The sequence below is a fragment of the Triturus cristatus genome, chromosome 4_1, assembly GCF_964204655.1.
Source record: "Triturus cristatus chromosome 4_1, aTriCri1.1, whole genome shotgun sequence".
Taxonomy (NCBI): domain Eukaryota; kingdom Metazoa; phylum Chordata; class Amphibia; order Caudata; family Salamandridae; genus Triturus; species Triturus cristatus.
This window is the reverse complement of record NC_140585.1, coordinates 683,565,246-683,584,571: the sequence shown is the minus strand read 5'-3', so window position 1 is coordinate 683,584,571 and position 19,326 is coordinate 683,565,246.

Here is a 19,326-nt window from a genome sequence, read left to right as displayed (position 1 = left end):
CTGTCACGGCCCTCCAGCAGACAAGAGTGTGTCTTCGTAGGGCTCCACGGGGGCGAGTGTGCCCGGACTGTAGGGGCGGACTCGTCGAGGTCGGCTCCACATTGTATCATCCCGCAACCACTTTGCAGCTCCAGCCCTCCTGGGTCTCTGCAGGGGCGAGAGAGACCGGTCAACATGGGTGAGACCCGCTGTGGTCACCGGGTCCAAAGCGATCTCCATCCCTCATAGAGCGTTCCATAGCCACCACGAAGCTGCCGCCCTCCGTGGTCGTCAAAGGAGGAGCGAGGACGCACACGTAAACTCTGACAACATCAGGCTTTCCCTCAGTCTCCATTACAGGTATGCGTCATCTGGGCCGGAGCAGTCGATTTTCTCTAAGAAGGCGTCCTTGTCATCTGTGGTCGTCCAAGCGGAACGGGGGCGAGCGCGTTGATTCCGTTACACCAGGCCTTCCAGCGGTCACCACTACAGGGCGGCTCCAAGGTCGAAAATCGTAGTTGTAATTAGTCTTGTATAGTTATAATCTGTTAATGCCGGGTGGATGGCTGAGTTATCGAGGGATATTCACTGATTTAGTGATCCCAAAACCCGGGAGCTCCAAGGGCTGAAGCTCCTACCTGGCGGCCATTTTGATTTTATAAACAAACTTCCCATTCTATCCTATGAGAACCGTTAGCCTTGCAATAGTGAAAACGAAATTGGCAGTAATTCACTATAAGGACATGCCACACACACCAGGACATGTCCTACATTTCACAAAAGGAGCACCCTGCCCACAGGGATACCTTGGGCCTACCTTACAGCTGACTGACATGTAAGAAAAGTGAAGGTTAGGGCCTGGCAAGTGGGTGCATTGCCAGGTCGACATGGCAGTATCAGACTGCACACAGGCTCTGCAATGGCAGCCCAGAGTTACATTTACAGGCTGCTTATATGGGTGTCACAATCAGTGCTGTGCCCCACTAGCATCATTTGATTTACAGGCCCTGGGTACATACAGTGCGCTGTACTAGGGACTGACTAGTAAATCAGATCAGCCAATCGTGGAAACACCAATCCAAAACAACAATTTACAAGGAGAGCATATGCACTTTAGCACTGACCAGCAGTGGTAAAGTGCCCAGAGTCATAAAACCAACAAAAACAGTTCAGAAATAGGAGGCCAAAAAGCTAAAATCCGGGGATAAACCTGCTGAAAAAGCCAGGTCTAACAACCAACATTTAAATCTATAATTTACAAACATTGGAGTGATATTGTTCTAGAACACTTTGCACTCAATATGGAAATTGGAGCACCTGACATTGCAATCAAAGCTGTCATGCAGAGATTTCCTTGTTCACCTTCACAGGATTCAGGTTCTTGACTAGAATGAGATATCATATTTTGCTTCTTTTCACAAGGGTATAGTATATCTTTCTTGTTGGTTTAATATCTCTTCTATAGATATTCTTTTTATACAATGCCTAAAAGATATCTTATTTTTATGTAATGTCACTCTATGTCTAAAGATTGCTGTTCCAGTAATGATTTCCTTCACAGTGTGCAACATTCAAGTTTCTTTTCTCATGCACACCCTTGATTTGATGCTGACTAGGCATGGGGGCACTCTCTCTGAGAATGCATTGTTAGTGGTACAATTTCCAGGGGAGGGGGAGGGGTGATGCCAACAATGTTACATCACTAAAGTCAAAAGCATTATGAAAAATCCAAGCATTTAGCAACAAACGAGTGCTGCACAAGAGCTATGTCTATCCAGCAGGAGAGTGAGTAAGGTGTGATATGTAGGCAGCGGTACACTGTGGCGTAGTGCTTAATTTGTAAAATGTTAAGTGTCTGGGCTCTGACCAGGAGGCCACTGCAGCTTGCACCACCCATCGCCCCTGTCAACGCCGCCCAAACAACTACTAGCCATCTCTCTCGCATGTAAATGCGACAGTTCATATTATCCCAGGTCCCCAAAGCTAAAGTTAATGGCTGAGGAGGCAGGTATTGGTAATTTTGTAATGTATATTGTTTTCCTAAACAACCTTTATACTGCTCATCTCTAAATTACATGAGCAGTGCCAGCTTGTGGCAGACTGCCCTAATTGTGGTGTTTACGATTAGGTGACAGTGCCGAGCACCGGAAACCAATTAAGTGCCAGTGCTCAGCACCAGAAAGCTCCAGCTCAAATTAAGCACTGGCTGTTGCACGTGTATTATTAAAGAATAGTCTGGTAGTGCACTGTTATTTGCTGACAGCAAAATATTTCTTATTTGAACAGCACCAAGTAGAGTGTCCTGATTTATTTTCATCCCATTAAAATCTTTGTTTCCATCACACATCAGAATGACACAAAATGTGGTTCATTTGTGCTTTCCTAGCTGCTGCTATTTATTTTTCATATTTGTACAGTTCATTTACAGGTATTTATAATTTGCTGTGTTAGAAAATACTGATGCCCTACAGCTTTTCCTTTCACGTTTCCTGTGCCCCAGCAATTGTCAGATAGTTCACCTCTAACTTTTCTAGTCAGAGAAAGAAAAGTATACACCAATCTCCATGTTACAGGAGTAAGCATACATTTGTCTTAAAACATAGCCTGACATTTTACCTCTGTCTTTGAGCACACAGCAAATGAGACACGATAAAATCAATGTAAATGCATCTTTATTGCTCATTCACCTTCTAAACTCTTGCATAGTTACTTTGGGGGTGCTGCAGCAACCCCTCCACCTGCAAACCGACTTCCAGCACATATGTGAGAATGAGCAGTGCTGCAGGGCAGCTGTGATTTCATTCAAGATTATTTTTCCTTTCCCAAGAACCATGAACACCGTGACAACATGTTCTTTGGAGTACTGATAGAGGTGGGTGGTCAATGAATTTTAGCTTTACTGTTTCCCCGAGTGCTGAGTTTAAAGTGTGTGCTTCCGCAAATAATGTTATTAAACCAAGCAATAATGACACACAGGAGGCCCTCAAATCGGCTGGTCATTTAGTAATGCACACAGCAGATACAACAGCACTGTCCCTCCTGGGGCAGATGTGGCAGGTCTGCTGAAATGAAAGCACCTGCAGAGTGCACTTTCTTCTGGTGCCTTCTCGTGAATATGTTTGAGTTATCAGGGGTGCAGGGCTTCGCTTCTGGATGTAAACTTCTAAAGTAGGACTGTTGTGATGTCTTCATTAATTTAATTTTTATTGTAATTTAGTGGCATTTAGAAAATGCATAAATAATGTATGTTTATGTGATCAGTGGCGGCTGCCATGTACCGAGGGTGGTGGACGGGGACGCAAAAAAAAAGAAATAATCACTTAATTTGAGATGCAACGTGATGTCCTCCTCCACGAGTCGTCTCTCTTCCATGCGACCCAGCCAACTCCCCTAATCAATCCCGACGCGGCTCTCACCACCATGAAAGCAGCACCAGGAAAGGAGCTGGGAGGGTCAAGACTTCCGGGGTAAAAAATGGCGGCCGGCTAACGGCAGGTCGCGGGTGAGTGTGAAGAGCACATCGGAGCCAAAAAACTGCTTTGAAAGGAAAGGAAGTTTAAGGTTTAAGGCTGGAAAGCTGTGGATGTGTATTACCTGAGAGCTGGGGAGTCAAACTGGGGAGTCAAATTGTGTAGCGTGAGCGACCTCCAGTTATCGGTTATCGGCGTCTTTTTCTCTCTGAAAGACGGAGAGCAAGCTCAGCAGACACAGAGCAGCCATGGGCAAGGGCGGCGCTGGAGATGCGGAGGGGACATCGAGCTGCTGCCAGGGTTGTCTTCCAGGGTAAGGGAGGAGACAGCAGAGACAACGAGTCTGGAGGTGCCTGCAGCGCTCAAGGGGACAGCGAACTTGCCAACAGTGAAGGTGCAGGACTTTCGACTCGACATACACCACAGGAGCAGCGTCGGGAAGGAAACGCTGAAACACAGCACATTAAAAATCAGACCGGTAAGGGCAGGAGAAAAGTAGAGACGGAGAGCGCTGGGGTGGTAGGGTGTAAAGGGTTGTTTAGGTACACTCTCAGGAGCACAGGGAGAGGTACTAGCTTGGCAGATTCCTACGCAGCTATTGCAATTTTCAAAGTCGGGGATGAGGAGGAGGTCAAGGAGAGAAATATCATAATATAAGTTAACAGGCTAAGACCCCCAAGAGAGGGATTAGTTAGGAACGCCCAAGTTATGAGAAAGCATTGGAAATAAACATATCCCTGATCATAAGTTAAAGGCCAGCCCCTAACTCAGAACCTACTTTAAAGTTGTGCCAAAAACACTTATTTTAGCTAAAAGCAACAAGGTGGTGATAAAAGGGGAGCAGAAAGAGCTAAGTAAGGGGCAAGGGACACCGTGAAAAATCATGGAGTCGTTAAGTATGGGAGTTTGGTCCAACGACGTATGTCCAAATCGCTATCAGGTCCTGGCTGTGGAAAATACAGAGACCCTAGCTGTTGAGGGAGGGGACCTAATGCCTATCCCTGGGGGATTAAAAAACCCCATGTGCAGCTTGGAGGGAAAACACACAAGCTCTGAGAAAGAAGGAAGTAGTTGGAGATGTTGGGGACATTTCTGAGAACTTGGACAAGCAGGACCCAACCATTGGTACCCTTCATAAGATTCTGACTACCAAAATGAAGAGTAGATTTGAAGTTTCAGAATCAAATCAAAATGACATTAGATTGGCTTGTGAAACTTTGGAAGAGAAGATCGACGATCTGAGCAATAGAACAGTTATCTTAGAAGGAGAAGTATGGGACCTTAAGGACGCATTGAAGGCTAACACGGTTGAAATAGAGGGGCTAAAAACAAAAGAGAGGGAGCAGCAAGAGAGGATAGAAAGCCTGGAATTTTTCAGAGGAGGAATAATTTCAAGATTTAAAGAATTCTGGAAGGCAAAAAGGGGGAAGATAATAAAGCTTATATAGTTGATCTGATCAAGACGGAGCTACAGTTGGAGGAAACAGAGGAGGAGATTGCCAAGGATATTCAGAAGATCCATAGAAACCCCTTTAGGCTTAATGCTAAAAGGACCAAGCCTAGGAGAATCCTGATAAACGTACTCACCTATATCTTAAAAGAGCAAGATCCAGTCCATGGCCTTGAGCAAAAAGGTGATGGAGGTAGACGGAGTTAGATTTGAGGATAGATCAGACCTGTCGACTGGTACTTCCAACAGGCAACGGGAATTAGGGAAAAGGATGCAACCACTAAGGAAGCTTCAGTTCAGCTAAAAATTCCCAGCTTTTCTGAAGTTGATGCTTAATAATAAGATGCACACGTTTTGTTTTGTTGATGAAGTAGATAAGTTCATTGAAAGTCTGCAGCCAGGTGGCAAAAAATTTGGCGGCGTTGTTTCCCTTACTTTAATACTTCTTTTTGCTTTATCTTATAGCATTACAGCAACATGAATGTAGAGATAAATCACCTTTTTCTTTCATATAAATGTATTTTTTTTTTACTGATATTCGATCCGCACTTCGGAAGACACCCATAGGGCTTTAATCCATGAAGAGTCAGGGTTGGGTTTTCTATGGGGGGGTGGTTTCAGGGAGCACAGGGTGGGGAGCATGTGGGAGAAAATGAAAACAATTCCTCAGAAGCCTCATTAGCATTATACGTGCATTCAACTTTAGACTTTAAGTGGATTCTAAGGGGGATGGATGAAAAAATTCTATAATGGAATGTAAATGGACTCCGGGTTAGAGGAAGATGAGAAAGGGTGTTGCAGTATTTGAAGGACTGCCACGCACAGATCATTGTTGTGCACTTAACGGAGAAGGAGGGTCAGGAGTTTCTTAAGGCTAATAGATGGATGTCTCAATCAGTTTGTACAAGGCAGTCAGCGGTTACAAAAGGGGTGGCAGTCTTGGTGAAGCAGGGGACAAACATTTCTGTAGAGGGCAGTGTTTCAGATACAGCGGGTAGATGGCTTGTGGTAAAACTAAAGATTTTTGGGCACAACTACATGCTGGTGGGCTACTACGGCCCGAACCAAGATGATACTGATCCCTTAGAGGAATTATTTACAGTATTACTGAATTCTCCGGACCCCATTATTCTAGCTTGAGATTTTAACGCTGTCTTGGACCACATGTTAGATAGATCTCTGAATAGTAGAGCACTCGTAAATCCCAAAATGTCTGGGTTGATTAGACAACTGATGGAACAACTGGGTCTCTGTGACATCTGGTGACAGAGGGCAGGGTCTCAAAAAGGCTTTACTTTTTACAATAAGAAATACAGACGCCAGTCAAAGATCAATTATTTTTTAATTGATAATAGGTTGAAGGATCAAGTATTAGGCATTAACCATATTGGGGTACACTTGTCAGATCATTCAGCAGTAATGCTCCATGTAAGGTTGAGTGAGGGGGTTGCTCAATCAAGATGGACATTGGAACGCATGATTTTGTTAGAGGAAGAATCCATACAGACTGAAAGTAGAGACAAAAGAGTTTTTTGATAATAATTTGGGCTCTGCCTCGATTGATATAGTTTGGGACTCCTATAAGGCCTATTTGAGAGGTAGACTGGGTGCACTAGCAGCTGCAAAAAGGCGAGTGTATCATAGAAAGGTTTTATTGTTAGAGAAGCAAGTTCGAAAAATTTAAAACAAATTGATTAATCCAAAAAATCAGGGAGATCCTGACACCCTGCTCAGCGAAATAATGGTAATGAAAGCAAAGCTGACAGGAACCCTACAGAACAGGGTCAGAAAAAGATGGGAAACTAGTTGGCTGTCCCATTTTGAATATGGTGAGGGTGCATCCCAAGTTGTTGGCACAGAAAGCCAAGAATGATCAAGTAAGGAAGACTATAAAGGAGATCAGATGCGAGCAGACAGGATTGTTAATCAGGGACAATGAGGGTGTTGAGCTAGCTTTTAAAAAACATTTTGGGAGAGTGTATCAGGAAGATCTGGAAGTTACAGAAGACAAGGTGTTGACGTGGTTGAGCCAGGACTGTGCTGATCCCTTGACGGTAGAGGAAAGCGAACAATTGAATGAGAGGATAAATATGAGGGAAATGGACCAGGTTATTGGGGAGGGCAAAAAAGGGAAAGCACCGGGGCCAGATGGCCTGCCCCATGAAGTCTACAGGGTCTTGGCCAGTTGACTAAATCCTATTTTGGTAGAAATTTGTAATGCAATATTCCTGACAGGAGCCGAAATGCCAGAATCATGGAAAGAAGCTGTTATAACACTAATACCGAAACCGGGTAAAAGCCCCAAAAACTGTGACTCTTACAGGCCAATATCGCTTCTAAATTGCGATTATAAGATCTTTGCGAAAATTTGGGCAGGAAGACTTAATGGGGCTAGGTCGCAGCTTGTACATGAAGATCAAAAGAGGTTCATTCGAGGCAGATTTTTAAATAGCTGACATATACGCTTATAGGGTCTATAGATCTGGCCACCGCTTATGAACTCCCATTAGCAGTAATAGCATTAGATGCTGCCAAAGCATTTGACCGCATCAACTGGGTTTATTTACAAGCTGTGGTAAAGTCTCTTAACCTCGGTTCTAATTTCTGTAAGGCATTGCGGGAATCTATGCTGCACCCAAAGTGGGGGTGTTGGCTAATGGTGTCTTGACAGAGGCGGTTCGGATTACTTGGGGCACGAGGCAAGGTTGTCCCCTGTCTTCATTACTGTTTGATCTATATATTGAACCACTGGCCAGAAGAATCAGAACCAACACAAATATCTTACCCTTCAAATATAATGGATGGAAAAAAACCTAGGTTTATATGCAGATGACCTCTTAATCTATACCACCAACTTACAAAGAACATTGAACAGTGTCTTGACACTAACGGCAGATTTTGGGAAGATTTCAGGCTATGACATTAATAAAGACAAAGCGGAGGCTATGGCATGGAATTTAGAGCTGGGCCAAGAAACAAGTAAAAGCAAAATGAGATATCTAGGGGTCAAGATTACTCAGGATATCACCAAATTAAACTAAAGAGAACTTTGAAAAAGTAAGGAAAGATGTGGGAGTTTTGCTGAAGAACTGGTCATATCTCCCGCTGACTCAATTCGGCCGAGTTAATTTAGTTAAGATGATAGTTCTCCCCAAGGTCACCTTTCTTTTTGAATCAATTGCCCTTTAAGAAGGAGTGGTTTGCAAAGGTGCAAAGCCAGATTTCCACTTTTATCTGGTCATCTAAAGGGCCATGGATAGCTTGGAAAAAGTTAAGAAGGAGGTTGGAAAATGGCGGTTTAGCATTACCAGACCTGCTATTCTATTCTTGGGCTTTTTTACTGAAGAACGGGAAACTGCTTTTGGACAGACCTATAAAGTCAGAGATCGTAAGCTTTTTGAGGTGATGCTGAAGAAAGAGAATGGAGGAGAGTGTGGCTTCATGTATAAATATGCGTATCCAAAGTTCTTCAAAAAGGTTAGGCTAGAGGTTTTAGGGGGTATGGTTGAGTCCTGGTATAAAATCAGAAAGGTCATAAAACTTCTGTATTTCAGTCACTTTTCCCCCATATGGGACTCCCCAGGCTCTCCAGATTGGACAAAGGATTGGTTGGCAATTCCATTACGAGATGCCAGTATATTGAGGTGAAAGCATCTATTTCAAGATGGACGACTAAGGACATGGGAGTGGTGTAACCAGGAAACGGGCCAAAAGATCTCAAGATTCAAGTTCCTCCAGATGCAGAGCTGGTATCAGGACTTAGCTACAAGGATAGGGGAACATAATAAACTTGAACATAGACTAAATTCAGGGGTCATAGTAAAAAAAGAAATTGCTATGTTGTACTGGCTGATGATCGAGATGGAAGATGGCATTTTTACCTTGCCGATGGACCTGTGAGGAGGATGCTTGCCGGAGACCACGATGGAAGATTTATGGTAAGTATCTATGTCTATGTTGTACAAAGTTGTAAAGCCTGCATACCTGAGGAGAAATATTTTTTTCACCATACATGGTGTCCATTTTTCATTGGACACCTCAAAAACTGTCTAAGTTTGAGAAAGGAGGTGATGTGGCATGTCTGAAATGTGGTAGCATGAAGGAAGACGACGTCCATATGTTTGTGTATTGTCCAAAGATCCAGGCATTCTGGGAGGCTGTGAGTAGTGTCTTGTCTAACGTTTTAGAATTACAGATAAAGGTAAGCGTTTCACTGGTTATTTTTGGATGTTTGGACTCGCAATTTATAATCGGTAAAGCTGATGCAAAGCTGATTTTTTTTGCTATATTACTGGCACGCAAAGAGATTTGTAGACTGTGGGTGGCACATGCGCCCCCCCCCATTGTGAGGACTGGGTTTGGTCTGTAAAATATGTGGCCAGTTAGGATATTTCTGATAAGGCTCAAAGAAGATAGGAGTTCTGTTTACCCTTTTTACGTTGGTGTGAGCATCAAAAAAGTAATTTGGATCAGGTGTTCAATGAATAAGCCTTTCTCCGCCTCGCATGGCACCATTTCTAAGGAGCAGGGTTCTTCGCAAATGTTGGTGCACTTGGAGAAAGAGGCCTGTCACAATCCAAGGGCAGTAGCGTGTGATCCCTATTCTATTTCTTTTCCAAGTAAAGAGGTTTTAGACTCCCTATTTGATGTTGCAAGTGGAATGGTGTGATTGAGGCACTAGGATTGTGGTTGGATTGGCCTCACTCAGCGCTCTCAAGAGAACTGGAGGCCTGCGCTGTCTCTAATCCAGCTTGTGAAGTTTAAAATGCGCATGTCTGGCTGGCCATCACAAGATGGCCGGCCAAAGAGAAATGCGCATTTTAAAGCTCACCACTCCTTGCTGCTACTCAGCAGCACTGTCCCCGCCGCATCCTGTCACTCAGTTCAGGGCGGGTTGGTTGCTGAAAAATAAAATGGTAATAAATAAACTTTATTACCATTTTATCTTTCAGCTGTGGTCTGGGGCTTTTCTATATGGGCTGACGCTCCTCCATTCAAATGGAGGAGCTGCCTCTGTATGTTAGGTGAAATAGGAAATGACTGTGAATTAGCAAACACGTTTAATTTACAACAATAATGAGAAAATTAGAACTTCAGAGCAATACCTTTCTAAATCAGGCCTCAAGTTTTTTTTTCTTTTCTAAATACCCTGTTAAGCCATCATGCACTCTAATAGGTTTCTTGATGCTCAGACTTCAGGATCCTAGCAAAAGGACATACTGGTCAGAAGCAGATTTTGATGAAGCGATTGGGTATTGCAGTCCTTGGAGGTCAAAAGCATGAATGAACCCTGCCCATTCTGGGTGCAGTTGATCCATCAGACCTGCTGCAGCACCGAGTTGACTGAAAACAAGTCACAAGAAGAAATGTACATCTTTTGGTTCTTTGTGATTAAGCAGGCACTGTCTCCTAGATACCTTTATTATATTATAAATCTGGTATGAAAAATAAGTCTGGTACCAAAGGCAGCCAATGTAATTTCTTTATTACAGAATGCATAGCAAGAATGCAACAACCTTTGCTCAAATCATATTTTTAAATCTTAACTGGCCAATTGATGTTCCGTGGGAACAGCTTTAATATTAGGCCTGGGTGGAGCTTACTAAAAACTCTACCGAATTTCACAGAGTTCCTTACCCGAGTGGAGTATGACCGGCTCCTTGCGGGAGGGATGTGGACAGGCATGGATCTCATGGGCACCCACCACATGCACAAAGGGCACCCCGAGCCCATCAGTTTCGGCATCGACCAGATCCTGAACTCCCTGGACCAGAGCAGCTGCATGATCTCGGTGTCACACCTGCAGGACTCTGACTACGGCCTGGGCTGCATACTGAGCAGCGCCTACAACACCATGACAGAAAGTTACAGCAGTGGGGTGGTGGGGGTGCCGTGACTAGCTACAGCAACAGCACCAGCAGTATGGCCTCATAGCCCTGCTCCTACAACATGGGTCTCAGCTCATCCGGGGTAATCTGGGTGCCAGCGCACAGGCTGCCCTAAGAGGAGAGGGGCACCCACTCACGTCCACTGGCATGCCCACCGTGTCCAGTGTGGGTAGAATGATCAACCTGATGGGCCTCACCTTCCCTTGGATAGTGAGCAACCAGCGCTACACCAAGGACACTCTCCCAAGCGATTGGCTATGCCTGGCACTCCCAGCACTGAGTGTCCGTACCCTGTCCCAGCTGCACCATGCCCTGTAACCATTGCTGCTGGTGAGAGTTCCGGTTTCATCCATAAATGTCTATAAATGGGAAGGATTTTATCTGCTTGGTGCGTGTGCATCACTCCATTCCTCTCTCGCTAGGTCGTGCTGTATAAAGACCTGCACGTGCACACAAGTGTGTGCTCTCATGGATAAAAGTGTTAGCTGAATGCATTCCTGCAGAGTACAGATTGATTCAAGGTTTATACGTGCAGGGATGCAGGTTTGCCCTAAAATCTAACAATGCTTCAGCTACAAAAACAACGTCCATCCTTATTGTGGATTTGTCTTTGCTAATCTAGTTGCAGAGATGCCCATTCAGCAGCAGGGGGAGCGGTGCCATTTAACTGAGCTGTGTGAATATTTGGGGGTCATGTACAGCCCACCCACAACATTGGAACCCGTTAGCTCTTTGATGTGTGACTCTAAGATGTTTTGAGCCATAAAGCTGTACAGCTGCGCTCTACTATTGAACCTTTGTGGGGGGTTTTGCATTCTCCTTGCTTTTCTCTTTCCAAAAAATAAACAAAAAAGGCGTGACTAAAAAGAGCCTCTTATGTTGCACATTTTACGTTTATGAACAATGTAATGGAGGGAAAGTAGTGAACAGACATTTCAAGTCGATTCGTGATCATACGCAGCATCAGAAAGTCTATGCAATCAAGGAGCCGCCAATGCCCTAGGCTTACATACAAAGAAACAATCCCCCATACCTATCCACCCACTCAACAGAGGGTCTTTCAAAACACCCCTTTGCCAGAAAAGCCGCTGGCCACAGACCATCATGTTTAGTGGCAGGCAGTAGACATCACACGCAGGATCATCATGATGTTGCAGTTATTTTGCCCGGAAGCTGCTAGCCATGACAGGTAAGCGTTGCACTAGGATTTTCAGGAAACTGCACATTTTGGGCTCCCTCCCAGTATGTTTGCATTTCCCTTTTTCAGTAGTTTTGAAAGCTGCATATGAGAGTTGTGAGTCCCTACCTCATGGATTCGGTTCCTATGAAGTTGCTGGAGTTAGCCCCATCCGAAGCTGCAAATACAACGTCCATTCAGGGATGGGCATGGAGGACAGTCAGCTCGGATCAGGCAGCCCCGGAACCATGCATTTAGCTTGTGCCTATAATCTCAGCAGGTACAATAAGGAGACATCACCTTCTCAGAGGTATGTTAATAATTTGAATCCATACAGGTGAGCACCAAGCAGCTGAGCGCATCGGTAAACTCCGCTTTGCCGGCAGTCGCAGAGTTTTTGCTGAACTCCACGCTCCAAGCAGAATGTGGAGTGGCAAAACTCAATGACCTCCGCCGGCAGTGCAGGGTTCACCGCACACCCCTATTTATTATGCATATATAAATGTCTTTTATTTTTCTGGATATGGACCTAATATTGTTGTGGAGTGACCTTTAGCAAGAGCCTATGTTGACTTTGTTTGTCACGAAGACACCCACATAATACATAAATAAATAAATCTGCAATCATTTATCTCAATTCTTCCATAATATCCTGAATTTTGAGTATGTTGTGCTGCGTCGCTCAATATTTCCATGATGATGATACGAGTCAGTCAGTAAAAACTTTATTTGGCCAAAATGGGCATGAAAGAGTAGCAGCAATAAACATACAGTTAAACACAAAGTAAAAATAGACAGCATAATAAAATACAGTAAAAACAGTTCATGACTGCCAATTTACCCGTATCCTTATGACTCTACTGCTCCTATGACAGGTTTAGTTATCACAAAGGTTGGTCTGTGTGTAGCCTTTGGGAGCGATTTTCAACCTTGGAGGCACTACAGTCTCAATCACGTGCCGTTAATGATAAGCTTACTTCAAGGAAAAACCATTCCTCTGGCGTCAGGCGCATGGGGCTCCATGTGGAACTCGGGTAAAAAAACTCGATGGTGGCACTGGGGGGATTTGCCTTTCTTCCCTGGGCCTTGTTATTCACGTCAAAGGCTCAAAATCACCAATGAAAACTTCAAAGTATGAATTCCTTTTCTTTAAGCAGAGCGACGGGCAGCCCTCATCCTCTGTGATCCTTTCATAAAGACGAAAATCGCTCCCAAAGGCTGCACACAAACCAGCCTTTTTAGTCCTGAGGAAGACCCCACTAAGACGTTTAAAATACCGCGTTTTCTCAGGGGTCGAAATGTCGACGCTTTATAATCAAGTGTAGTAAATCACCCAGGACATCAAACTAATGATGTAATCGCTTACTGGGTTGATATGTTCATTTCACACTGTGTTTAAATATAATTTTTCTATGTATGTCCATGTATTATGTGTAAAGTTATGTGACATGTAAATATTTCAATGTATGTGCACTTTGTAGTCCTAAATGTTAGTCCAAATGAACTTATCTGTGTGTATGTAGGTATATGTAACGTAATGAGTTCACACTGACTTTTCAAAAAACAGATAAAATATCATTGAACACAAGACGCTGGTTTTGCGCTGTTTGGTTTGGATAAAAGTTTTTTTGCCTTTTCTTATTTTCTTTCATTTGGTGATCGTTCTCATCCATTTGGAGAGATACAATTGTGAAAATGTTCATATGAAATTACTCTGAAAGCAGAGGCAAAGGCTTGAAAGGGAAACATTGAAAATGAACAAAAAACATTTCATGAGCTCCAGGCCTAAGGCAATATGACGAATAGGTCTGGAACAAGCTGAAAAAGCAGCCCATACCGGATCCTCAAAGTGAGGAAAGAGGTAACTAGTGAAGTTGTGATGTATCAAACATCAGTATCCACTTCTACACAAGAAGTAAATCTCTGCCTGCCATCTTGCTTTGGGAATCTACTTAGGAAAAATAAGGCCAGACACTTGAGATAAACCAGCCTCAAAACCCAAGAATGAAGTTTCAATGGAGATAGCTACTATCAGTAAGTATGCTTTGAGTATCCTAAAAATGGCCCCAGTGTGTTGATTTTTGATCTGTAATGATCACGCATACTCAGTTCCAGAGAACACTGAACGCAAGGAAGCATGAGAGACATATGCAATAGGTGAAAGCATCCCCTGCAAATGGCAGCATGTAGATGAAGGTATAGGAAAGCTAACTATATAAGCAGAGACACCATGTGGGGGAAGCTCTGTGTGAGGGTCTGGGGAATTTCAATGTCGGCTCCAAAAACCTCGCGCACAAGCAGTTTCAGGCAATTGGGCACCTACGACAGCCTTCTGATCACCAACGGAAAATCTGAAACACATTTGTCTAAGCAAGAATTTAGCATCACTCACCATTCCTATCTTTATTGAACATTGGCAAAGCAAGCATTGATTCAGTCTCTTTACATTAGGAAGCGCGTGGATATGAAGGAATGGATGGATAATTATGATCACATTTATTTGTTGCTGTATTTCACTGGTCTAGACCCGTGGTTCGAGGTATTATTGTCAATGTGGCACTTTAGCTCTTACAAAGAATAGTAACAGAGGTGGATGCTTTTTGTCTTTTGTGCACTTCCTGTATTCTTGCAAATATTATGCTTGCTGCCCAAAAGTAGCAAAGTTCTCTGCATGTTATTTTAAATTAGGACTTTCATATTCTTTTAAAGTGTTTGCAAGAAATAAAATCACAAACATCCATCTGTATTGCGCAGTTTTTCTATTACAGACTTTAATGTATGTTAACCAGATCCTTATTTGTTTAATGTGTGTCATCACTCAAAGAAGTTTGCAATGGGACATAAAATAAGGCCTATAAATGAATATGAGATTGTTGCTTCATTTGTGCAAAGTTTGCACAATAATGTTTTATTTTGGCATGTGCAAAATGACCACAAGCCTTCTCTTTCCCATTTCTTGAGCTAAAAGGAATTTTTCAAGTTTTTTACCACCTGACATTAACAGCGGCTGCAAGATGATTTTGCTAACTCTCCAGTTTCTGCACTGAGTTCTGAATTTAACATGCACTATTCCTTCAAAGAAGATGAAAGCATTGTCCTCAGCTAGATGTGGTAACACACAGGAGAGATAGAAAATAGATGCTGGGTGTTGAACTTAACCCTCCCTGCAGGGTCACCCCTAAACTTTTATGCCTTCACCCCTCCTGTTTTTTTAATTCGTTTCTGCAGGAATTATGACTGTGTTCAGTTTACTACTGCTAAAAATTGCTAAAGTGCCTCTGCTCTCTCCTTTAAATATGGGAGAATCGGCTTACACCAAATTGGTATATTTAATGTATATATACGAACCTAGTAAAGTGGTACCTCCTATACCCAGGGTCTGTAAATTAAATGCTACTAGTGGGCTTGCTGCACTATTTATGTCACACACTAAAGTAGTTCCTTAAAATATGCCTCAGGCCAGCCTCAGCAGCCTGCAGTGCAGTTTTAAACTGCCAATTCGACTTGGTAAATAACCCTTTTGCTAGGGTTAAATCTTCCTTTTTATTTCATATAAGTCACCCATAAGGTAGACCCAAAACAGATCCCAGGGCCGGGTGCATTGTATTTAAAAAGTAGGACATGTGTCTTTAAGTTTTACATGTCCTGGTAGTTTACTTTGATAATATTCATAATCACGGAGGTATGCATTATCACAGTAATCATTTTAATTAATAATATTTATATTTAATTTGCACATAATAAACACTAATTGCTATAAATGATCAACGTATTTGAGCTTACTGGTAGTTTTTGGTGGATTTCCTTACTTATGTTCTGTAAACATTACACTGCCTTTTTCGAAAGTATTGAATTCTAAACTTCCCAGCACTCTTGTAAATATATTTCAGAGGTATGGGTTGGAAATACCTATCAGGTTTCCTTTTCTGTCTTTGGGGGCTAGGGAAACCTACTTAGTAGGACTCCCAAACAGAGGGGGCTGACACATCCAGTTTCAATGCAGTTAGGAGTGCAGTTTTAAAGTCAGATAGCAAGAAAACAGCACATTAATTTTCATTTTCAACTAGCACTCATGAGGAATTATTGCTAGATTATGGGAAAACTACATGAGGTTGTAAACTTTGAAATGGCTGGAAGCTCCATGTACAATGTGTAGGACAATATCGGAAATCAAAATAAGAAAGTCTGGCACTGGGCATAAGAGTGGACCACACAGCACTCTCCTCAGAAAAATCCTGGACCTGTGGAGAATTGAAAGAAGGGCTGCCCTGCTATCTTAATAACCTGAAGGCTGGACCTGCTTGCCTTGAACCCATGACCCCAGAAGTGACTCCAAGAGTCAGTTGGCTGACCACGTCTTTGAGCTAGAGGTACACAACAAGCTTCCAGAAGTCTCTCTCCCTGCAACTGCCCTGCTAACCAGTTTCAACTAAACCTTTCCTAGGCCCTGCTCATCTGCTGGCCTCTGTTGCAGGGAGTACTAATCCCCAGGTGGTGCCCCTCAGGTCTTGGACCATTGGCTGGTGTTAGAGTGCGCTCCTATCCACACTGTAAAAGCTGGGAGTTAGAAACATCTTGCCAACTTTCTCTCTAGAGAACCACAGTACACCAGGATCACCATTAAAGCTGCAGCCTTCAACTTCAGATTGGATTCTAAGTCTGAACATGAAGGGCTTCATCAGGACTGACACTGAGCAGCAACCCATCAAAGTTGGGGCCTTCCTGGGCATGGACTTTGGACTTTGCTTGCTCAGAGCTTTCCAGCCATCATTGACCACCACATCTGGACCCCAGTCTCCAGCCACCTGCGGTTGTTGAGCCCTGCTTAGTATCCAGCTTGCAGATTGCTCTGCCAATGACTCACCAACAGAATTCTTTTCAAGTCTGAAGGTAAACTCTCTCCCGGGACTAACCTGGTCCCTAAATCTGACTTGCGGTCTATTGCAATCAGCCTCAAGTTTTGACTTTGGCCTGATCTTGTGAGGCCAAATAACCATGAATGGCGCTTTGTGCTTTTTGGTGATATTTTTAATTCAAACTTTCAAAATTCATATCTCTGAGTTTTTTTATTGCATTTTGGTGTCACTTTATTTATTAAAATATTTTGAGATTTTTCTTTGCTGCGTTTCCACTTTATTACAGTTTGAGTATTGCATAAATATTTACACATTCCCTCTTAGTTTAGCTGACTGCTCTTGTGCCAATATCAGAGGGTTAAGCACAGGTTAATTTTGTGACTTTTGTGGTTCACCCTGATAAGGATTGTGATTATTAATTCAGGTGGGTTCCCACCCGATCAACTAATACTCCAATTTATTGCAAAAAGTGATACTTATTTACAGAGGTACCAACTAATAATAATGTGTCATATAAATTCCAAGAAGGTTTTTCTGAAGAGAAGAGTGAAACTCCTCTTTCTTGATCAAAAAAGTATTCTGCTCAGCAGGTAAAGAAGCTCAATACAGCCATTACTTGATAGGGAGTCCTACACTTACTATAGTTAATGTATAAAGTGCTGGTTATTCGACAACTTTCAGTATTAGGCAAAAATAGGAATAATGGCATGCCAATTTCATGTTAAAACACTTAGAGAAGGGGACCATCAAGTTTTACAGAGCATGTGAGGTGTGGCCAGACCAGCAGGCTTCAAACCATGACACAGGTAAAGAAAAACTCAGGCAACTCAGCGACTTCCTCCAGCATAATAACCTGTTGGACTCCTCACAATACGGCTTCAGAGCTCTCCATAGTACCGAGCTGGCGCTCTTGAAGTCTACAGAGGAGATCAGAGAGGTGATGGACAAGGGAGGCAATGCAATGCTGATTCTCCTAGATTTATCTGCAGCCTTTGATACCGTGCATCACACGGTACTACTTAATCGGCTATCAGAGATCGGAATCAAAGGTCAAGCATGGAATCTGCTTAACTCCTTTCTCAAGGATAGGGTACAAACCGTTGAACTCAACGGTAATACCTCCGAAACTTTTTCACTACCGTGCGGGGTGCCGCACGGATCATCTCTTAGTCCCACTCTCTTTAATATTTACGTGGCACCCTTGGCCGGCATTATTAGAGCTTTTGGATTTCAGCTTACCTCCTACGCGGATGACACTCAAATTGTACTGTCAGTGAAGGAGGGAGCTGAAATAGAAACAGGAGCACGCTTCTCAGATTGCATGGGCGCTATCTCCAGATGGATGTCAGCCAATTGCCTTAAGCTGAATTCAGCCAAAACTGAGGTTCTAAGGTTTGGCAATAACCCTTTGATGGGGACACCAGACTGGTGGCCTGCGGATCTTGGTCTCTGTCCCACAACGTGCAGGAAAGCTAAAAACTTGGGTGTGGTGGTAGATGAAAAACTCAATATGGGGGACCAGGTCAGTAAGGTGATATCTGGATGCTCGCTGATATTGAGAATGATCAGGAAAATCAGGGTCTTTCTCTCCGAGGGGAACCTAAGAACTGTGGTGACTGCATTGATATTGTCACGTCTTGACTATTGCAATAGTCTTTATGTCAATATTCAAGCACAACATCAAAATAGGCTTCAAACTATTCAGAATGCAGCAGCCAGATTGTTAACCAATACCCCTAGGTCGGTTTCAGTTAAAGGAGAACTCAAAAAGCTACACTGGCTCCCTACTCATCTGAGATCTAGATTCAAGGCATTATGTATTGTGTTCAGAGACTTGGCAGGGACAGGGCCTCAGTTCTTAAGAAATGAGTTTTCCTGGTACACCCCATCCAGATCTCTCAGATCAATGGGTGCTAAACTAGTGAAAACCCCCAGCTTCAAAAAAGTTAATTGGGGTGGTAGAAGCTTTGTTACCAGTGCATCCAGATTTTGGAATGAACTTCCTTTTTCACTAAGAAACTCCCCTGACATTAGTGTGTTCAGGAAGGGTCTCAAGACTTGGTTCTTTTCTCAGTTTTAATCATGTTATCTGTTTGGGTAGTCAATGCTTAGCGCCAGGACAACGGAATGGTAATCGAGCGCTCTATAAATTTAAATAACATAACATAAAGTGCTGGTTATTCGACAACTTTCAGTATTAGGCAAAAATATGAATAATGGCATGCCAATTTCATATTAAAACACTAAGGGCCTTATGTAGGTAAATTACATTTACCGATTCTTAAATACCGAATTTTACCGAATCGGTATTTATGAATCAGTAAATGTAATGTAGGTAAAAAAATACCGATTCGGTAAGTGTCGGTATTTTAGAATCGGTATTTACCGATTCGGTAATGGTAACCTGTATCTCATTGATTCCTATGGGCCAGGAGGCTCATAGGAATCAATGGGAAGCCAGTTACCATTACCGAATCGGTAAATACCGAATCGGTAATGGGGGGAG